At 47.4% G+C, this 7,865-nt stretch overlaps 1 long non-coding RNA gene across 1 annotated transcript; it reads left to right on the top strand.

The window, feature by feature from the left end:
* Window positions 1-3,323: 3,323 nt before the first annotated feature.
* Window positions 3,324-6,676, top strand: LOC125151973 (uncharacterized). Its single transcript, XR_007146995.1, has 3 exons — window positions 3,324-3,558; window positions 4,040-4,096; window positions 5,190-6,676. It is a non-coding gene; the product is annotated as an uncharacterized LOC125151973 (long non-coding RNA).
* The last annotated feature ends 1,189 nt before the right edge of the window (window positions 6,677-7,865 follow it).

Below are 7,865 nucleotides of genomic sequence, written 5' to 3'. Positions count from 1 at the left end.
AGACGAGGTAAGCTTTGAGGGAGAACTGGAAGTCTAGAGGAAACTGAAGCAGGAAAACAAGACTTGGCCCGTTGGAGGGCAACAGCATTGCCAGACGGAGGAGGGAGCTGTCCTTGGGAGCAGGGATGCATCAGAAATGCTGCGGGACCAACGCCGCCGGGAGAAGTGTCTGCCCCTGTCCACTTGAGGGAAAGGCCCGAAATGGTCACCAGAGATCAAGCTGAGGACTTGAGAAGAGAAGAAATGGGGGTCAAGGTGGATGGAATTCAATTCATGGAACAAAACTTGTGGGGTGGGGGGTGGAAGTCCACAGGCAAATACCTCTGTTACTGAAATCCAAGTCCTAGGTTCTTTCGGTAGCTGAAGGTGCCTGAGAAAGGTTGTATGTGTTTGGAGAAGAAACAAAATTGTCTGAACACGCCGCAGCAGACAAAGCAACAGATGAGGAATTAGAAAGCCTGGGCTCTAGTTTCTAATTTGCCTCCCTAATCAGAGAGGGCCACCCAAGTCAAGTTATTCTATTCTTCGGGGTCTCAGTGCTCCGATTTACAAAATGAGAGTGTTGAGCAAAATCTCATCGGCAAACGTTTTACAGTGTTGAGACCAGCCAGAGATACTCACGTCATCGCGGTGATGCTCAATTTGGGCTGCACACTGAAATCTCCTGCGTCCTATCCCCAGGGTTCTGATTTAATTGGTCTGATATGGTCCGAGCATTCAGATTTTGTAAAAAGCTCCCCAAACGATTCTAACAGACAGCCAGGGTGGAGAACCACTGTTCTAGCATAGTTTCTCAGATGGATAGGTGGGGTAGAGGACCGAGATCAGACACCTGGATAGGGAAAGGACAATCAGGTTCAGTAGGACCCAGCAACTGGGCACATCAAGGCATGAGAGGGCTCAGGGAAGGCAGTGGACATGGGGTAAGGTGGGCAGAGAATGGGGTAGTCTGGCCTGGAGTGTGAAGACAATTGTGTCTTACTAGCGGGGTAAACCTGGGCCAGTCACTTCCCCTTTCTGAACCTCGGTTTTCTCATCTGTAAAATGGGTGTGTGTATAAAGGAAAGCAAACCCAAACCAACATGTATCGAACAATACTCTTTATGTGTCAGGCCCTATACCAGATTCCATACATTTCGTATCCAATTTCCTTCTCACATTGTACTTGAGAGATGAGGAAACCACTGTTTGAAAAGCTACCTGACCCCCTCTTCCATACCTCACTGAGTTACTGCAGGGCCACAGTGAACTCGTGTGTCTGAAACAAGGTTGCCTGCTTTAGCAAAAAAAGACAGGATGCCCAATGAACTTGGCATTTCAGAAAAACAACAGATGCTTTTGTTAGTGTAAACATGTCCCAAATATCGTTTTGACCGACACTCTGAATTTGAAACGATTTTATCAACTGTGAAGCCTGATACACAGGTACCATTGTCTTGGGTCGTTTGGTTCGCTATTGATAATAGGTTTTTCTGGATTAGGGATATTAACCCTCTGACATGTGTCCTAAATATTTTTCCTATTTGTGCTTTATTTTTTACTTTGTTTATGGGGTTTGTTGTGCAGAAGTTTTTAATTTTTATGTTGTCACATGTTCCAATCTTTTTCTTTATTGTTTATAGCATTTTTGCCATGCCTAGAAGTTTCCGTCCAAAAATTATACACATTTTCACCCTTGCTTTCTCCTAGTACTTTTATGGTTTTAGTTTTTACATTTAAAGCATCTGGAATTTGTTTGGCAGAATGATGGCATTTTTTTTTTTTCCAAATGGCTAGCCAGTTGTCCCCATAGCATTCAATAAATTATCTTTTCCCCATTTTCTTGAAAATGCCCTTTACTGAATGCTGAGATTTACATGCGTATATTTCTGGGACCTCCAATTTGTTCTTTTCATTGTACGACAGCATTTAAATCACTATAATTTCAGAACATGATTTATTACTTGAAAGACTATTTACCTTCTTGTTTTCCCTTTTAAAGAATTTCCTGGTTATTTTTATCCTTCTGTTTTCTTGATGAATTTTAGAATTATTCTACCCAAAACTCTAGTTGAGCTTTTAATTAGGGTTGGGTTAAGTTTCCAAAATAATTTAGGGAGCAAAGTTCGCTTATCACTATTGTATCTGTTTATCCAAGACCAAAGGATGCCTCTCCATTTCTCATCCTCTAAATTTATGATTATCAGTAAAGCTAAGTACTTTCTTCATGTAAGTGCTGAACAGTTCTTATTAAATTTGTTCCTGGCGTTTAAAAAAAATGTTTTTATTTATTTTTAATGTTTATTTATTTTTGAGAGGGAGAGAGAGAAAGCATGAGCAGGGGAGGGGCAGAGAGAGAGGGAGACACAGAATTCAAAGCAGGCTCCAGGCTCTGAGCTGTTAGCACAGAGCCCGATATGGGGCTCAAACTCAGGAGCTGTGAGATCATGACCTGAGCGAAAGTTGGCTGCTTAACAGACTCAGCCACCCAAGCGCCCCCCCCAAATGTTTTTAAATGTTTATTTATTTTTGAGTAAAAGAGACAGAGTGTGTGCAGGGGAAGGGCAGAGAGAGAGAGAGAGAGAGAGAGAATCTGAAGCAGGCTCCAGGCTCTGAGCTGTCAGCACAGAGCCTGACGTGGGGCTCTAACTGAAGAACCAACCATGGGATCATGACCTGAGCTGAAGTTGGACGCTTAACCTACTGAGCCACCCAGGCGCCCCCTCCCCCCCAACCCCATTCCATTCATTTTCACTGTATTTTCTATTTGGTTATTGTTTGGACATGTATGAGGTATTTTATTAAAAGGGGCCCCTGGCTGGCTCAGTTCCTAAAGCATGGGACTCATGATCTCAGGGTTGTGAGTTCAAGCCCCATGTTGGGTGTGGAGATCACTTAAAAAGTAAAACCTTAAAAAAAAAAAAAAAGAAAAGAAAAGAAAGAAAAGGAAAAAAAAAAGGAAGAAGGCAGGAGTAGAAGAGACAAAGACAAAGACAAATTGGTCAATGTCATAGTTTTCCCTGAGTCTCTTCCAGAGAAGGTTCAGTTCATCGTGGTGATGTCCCTAAAGGAAAACATATAGGTTCAGGGACACGAGTTCCCAGACTGCGGGGACAGAAGACCCAGATGCAATTCTCCCCCACCCTTCTAATCAACCGTTTGTCAGGTAATGTGAGACGGGGAGCAAAAGGACCTCATCCCTCTCTTCGGGAACATCCTTCATCTTGGCCCGGGAGAACCCAGGCATCCCATTGGCTCTCGGGGCAAGCCCCGCCCCTTCCGGCAAGGCCTTCTCTTCCGGCGTGAAGGGCCTCCACTGCCTGCCCGGCGAGACGCTCCTTGCCTTCTCCTCCCTGGGAGTCCCTCACGAGACTCTGCTCCTCTGAAGAGAGTCTGGCGTCTCCCTGACGCACGCGTTTGCTTCAAGATTTACATTTTCGATTTCCTTGCCCGTTTTTCGACCGCATCCATGAAAGAGAATCGCAAATGCCCAGAAAACTCAAAGGCCTCCTTAGACACCTGCAGCTCCACCGAGCGAACGGGCTCCAATGCGCGCCCAGAAGAGGATGAAGACACGAGGTGGGATAACCTGCAACTCTTCTGGCCGAAGTATTCCGGACTTTATTTCCTCTCCGTGCTGGAGTAGCGTCCAGCTCGCAGGGCCATCCGGAAGGCCGTCAGGCACAGCCTCCTGCCTTCCTCGCGCTGAACGGCGCGGGGAGCCCACTCGGGTCTCACCCACACGGAGAGAAGGTTGGGGAAGGAGGGGCAGGGGCAGCAGCCGGTGCCCAGGGTCTGGCCGGTGTCGGGCACTAGACAGTCCATGCCCCACCCACACCCCCGGGGCCCTCTTGTCTGACCCTTCCTCTGTTCCACCGGCCTTGGCCGCCTGTTCCCTTTTGGGTAGAACCTACGGGGTGTCCCCCCCACCCACCCCTTGTCTGCATTCGGACTAGCTGCCAGCTTTCGAAAAATAGCGCACATTTAAGTGTTAATTTCCAAAGAGACGCAAACCCTGCACAGTCATTTCCTTTTTTTTTTTTTTTTTTTTTTCCCCTAGATGGGAGAACGCATGTGCAAGGAATCTCAGGGCCAGCCCTAAAATAAGATGTGGAAGGTGAGGGCACTTAATGACCACAGGTAGGCCAGGGCTTCCGGGCCCACTAGAAGGCAACTTGTGGGGGGGGGGGGGGGGGGGGGATAGGTGATAGGTGAAGTCCGGGGCTTCCGGGATGGATGATGTTTGTGCACCACTGGGGACTGATGGGGAAATCAGGAGGTGCTTTGAAGAGGTTAAATTTGAGTTGCCTTTTTTTTTTTAATACTTAAAAAAATTGTTTAATGTTTATTTATTTCTGAGACAGAGACACAGCATGAGTGGGGGAGGGGCAGAGAGAGAGAGAGGCTCATGTCAGCTGACTGCACAGTGCTCTACGGTTTCTTCTTTAGCCACTGATTTTTTTTTTTTTAACGTTTATTTATTTTTGAGACAGAGACAGAGCATGAACGGGGGAGGGGCAGAGAGAGGGAGGAATCTGAAACAGGCTCCAGGCTCTGAGCTGTCAGCACAGAGCCCGACGCAGGGCTCGAACTCACGGACCGCGGGATCGTGACCTGAGCCGAAGTCGGCCGCTTAACCGACTGAGCCACCCAGGCGCCCCAAGCCACTCATTTTCAAACCACCCCAACCCAGAATAATAGGAGAGTGGCACTGTGAGCTTTCAAGTTCACATCGCTTTGCCTAACAAGACCCACAGCTGTTCCCATCGCCATTCCTACCCCTTGTCGCTGGAGGTGGAAAACCCCGTCCCTTAGAACAGTTTCCTCCCGGGGCACCTGGGTGGCTTGGTCGGTTAGGCGTTCGCCTTCGGTCAGGCCATGATCCCGTAGTTCACGAGTTTGAGGCCCCAGGGTCAGGTTCTCTGCTGACAGTTCAGAGCCTGGAGCCTGCCTTGGATTCTGTCTCTCTCCCTCTCCCCTACTCACGATCTTTCTCTCTTTTTCTCTCCAAAATAAATAAACATTAAAAAAAAAAAATAACAACTTTCTTCTCTCAGATGCCCTACCTTCTTTTATTGAGAGAAGCCTGAACTACAATAAATCAAATTTTTTTCCGTGTCTTCCAACTTTCGAGTACGAGAGAGTGGGCCACGTTATGATTCCCCCAGAGCTTAAATGACACACTCCTATTTTTTGCTTTTTATTTCAAGGGAGGACCCTATTTGGCCATCTTCATCCTCTGGGCAGGGACAGAAGAAAAGATCCTCCTCTCCAATTCTTTTCCCTGTTGGATACAGCCTTCCTGAATGTGCCGCAGGATGTATATGACAGAAATACCTTCCCAAGAATGCAATTCAAGCTCTGACTCTCATACTCTTGGAGGCTACTGGCTTGGCTGTAATTCTCCTTGAACAGGGCTTCAGGAGACAGTTAGCAAGAGCCTGGGTCTGTCTGATTGTGTGAGAGTTGGGGTGCGTGGTTTGCACTATAACAAGATCTCACCAGTACAGTAAGTTTGGAAACAGGAAGGTTAAAGAGAAGGGAATTCTGGACAAGGACTCTGCTCTCCTCCCTAAGACAATTCACCGTGATCTTCCAATTTGGCCCACTTACACACCGTTCATGGATCCCAATTTAGCTCAAACTTCTTACCCTTCAACCCAGCCTCTAAAAATAAGAACATCTGGGAATACCAAGGCAGGGTGGTAGGGAAGACAATTTCATGGGCTCTCTCCCTCTCCCGACCTCGTAACTTTTATTGCTTTACAGTTCATTGTCTCACTCTTTCCCCCACCTCCCACCACCATCCTTTTGTTCACACAGGAACTGTGGGAAACTCCATCGGGGGCGGGGGGGGGGGGGGTGATTCAGAATCTTTTGGAACGACTGCTGAGCAATGAGAGTCTCAATGAAATACCCGGCTGGGAATATCAACTCCCCCTTTAATATTCTCTTCTTCTGGTTCAATATGGAGTCATTTCAAGGCTCACCACAGCTAGGGCTTGAAGCCTTTCTTTGCTGCTTCCTGTCTATTGTGCATTCCCTGGAACAATCTGGAGATGAGAGCCAGGTAGCAACAGTGCAGCATGTCTCTGGGACCAAATGATAATTGGAAAATCCCAGTAAGTCCATTCCCTCTGGCCCTTAGTTCACATATGGCCAGCACATTAGAGACCTTGCCCAAAAGACCAGTTTGGGACATAGAGTGGGGGTGATTTCTGTCATTAACTCAGACTATCTTCCCTCAAATAATCGAGCAATCAGGGCTCGGTGTGCCTTGGCCCCATTGCCGGTTTGGCCATGTCACTGGTTTTAACCCAACCTGATGTCCCTTCTAGAATGGTCCACACTCACGGAGATAAAGTAGCTGTCTTTATGAGTGATTGCTTCCAGACTCAACGAAGAGAAACTCATGTGTTTGAAATGCCCGCCATCCTTCTCCATTTCACCATAAAGTAGCCAATTTAATTTTGCACAATACTGTTTGATAACAACCATGTGTGTGTCTTCTGTATATATATGCTCAGGAAAGGACCTGCTTGGTCGGTGTGAGATAATTTCACAAGAAAAATGGAACCAGATGTGACTCCTTTTTATTTGGCTCTTCAAACTCGAGCAACCTAATTCCCAGGGTCAGTCGTTACTCGGGTTTTCAGTTACCTTGCAGAAGGGGATCCTTTTTCCCTACAGTGTTTTCTTTTCCAAGGCACCTGACACGCAGGAGTGGGCAACAGATTTCAGAGAGCTGGTCCTCAGCCTAGAACTTTGCAACATTTGCAGGTTAGTGATTCAGTGGGATAGAAGTTTCCTCTTTTGGAATAGAACATGTCTGTCCAGTAGTAGGCTTATCCATTTCAATTAAACTGTTCTTCTAATGACTCAGTATATACAAGCAGTGTGGGCCTGAAATCCAAGGTCACATGACCAGATGACCAGAATGTGTCATCTACTCCTACCTGCTCACACAAGTGCTTTTCAATAGGCCACATTCCTGTATTCTGCCCTGTCCGTGGGAGACAGTGTAAGTCACCAGGAGAGGCTTTAGACCCGAGACGGTAGATATGTGACACGTGAGCCACTGCTACTCCTATGGCAGACATCACTAATCAATTCCAGAATTCTTTCACTCTGAGCCCAAGCTGGTCTCACAACCCTCCACTCAGCAAAACCTCCTTCTCAGTCTCTACCAACTGAACAGAGTTGACAGGCAAGAGTAAACCTATCTGCCGTCCGTCTCAGCTAGCAACCGCTACAATAATGCTGCATAACAACCCCCCCCCCCCCCGCCCCCAACCAGCAGCTTAAAGCTAGAATCATTTATTCTTGCTCGTTCACCTTGGAGGCACCTAGGATTTGGCAGATCTACGGAATATCGGGCAGGCCGGACGTGCTCTGCTTCAAGCTGCAGTCTAGCTTGGTTCTTGCTATGGTTTGGGCTCAGGGCTGCTCAGTGTGTTTCTTTTCTGGGGACCCTGCTAAAGCGTCAGCAGTGCAGCCAGAGAATACTCTTCTCATGTTGAGATTAGGGGCGTACAAGGGAAAGACCAGCCACACGAGCAAGTCTTTAGTCTCTGCTTATGTCAGATCCGCTAACATTTCGCTGGTGAAAACGAGCGATGCGACTGAGCCCAAAATTAAGCAGCAGGAAGTATGCCCCTCCTACTATAGGACCAAGGCAAGGGTGAAGGGTTATGACCAAGCGTTTGGGGGCCACCACACCATCTCTGTCCTAGGCGAGGGGGCAGGCGTCGTGCCCAACCACCTTTAATGTGACGTCCCCTACTTGGCTGGTGCTCCCTTCATATCATTGTTAAACTCATTTTCCCTAGCCAGACAATCAACTTCTTGGCTCAGGTGGGTGGATAACAGGGAAGGCTGAACCTCAG

Source organism: Prionailurus viverrinus, chromosome E1, assembly GCF_022837055.1.
Source record: "Prionailurus viverrinus isolate Anna chromosome E1, UM_Priviv_1.0, whole genome shotgun sequence".
NCBI lineage: Eukaryota > Metazoa > Chordata > Mammalia > Carnivora > Felidae > Prionailurus > Prionailurus viverrinus.
This window is presented reverse-complemented; position numbering and strand designations above follow the sequence as displayed.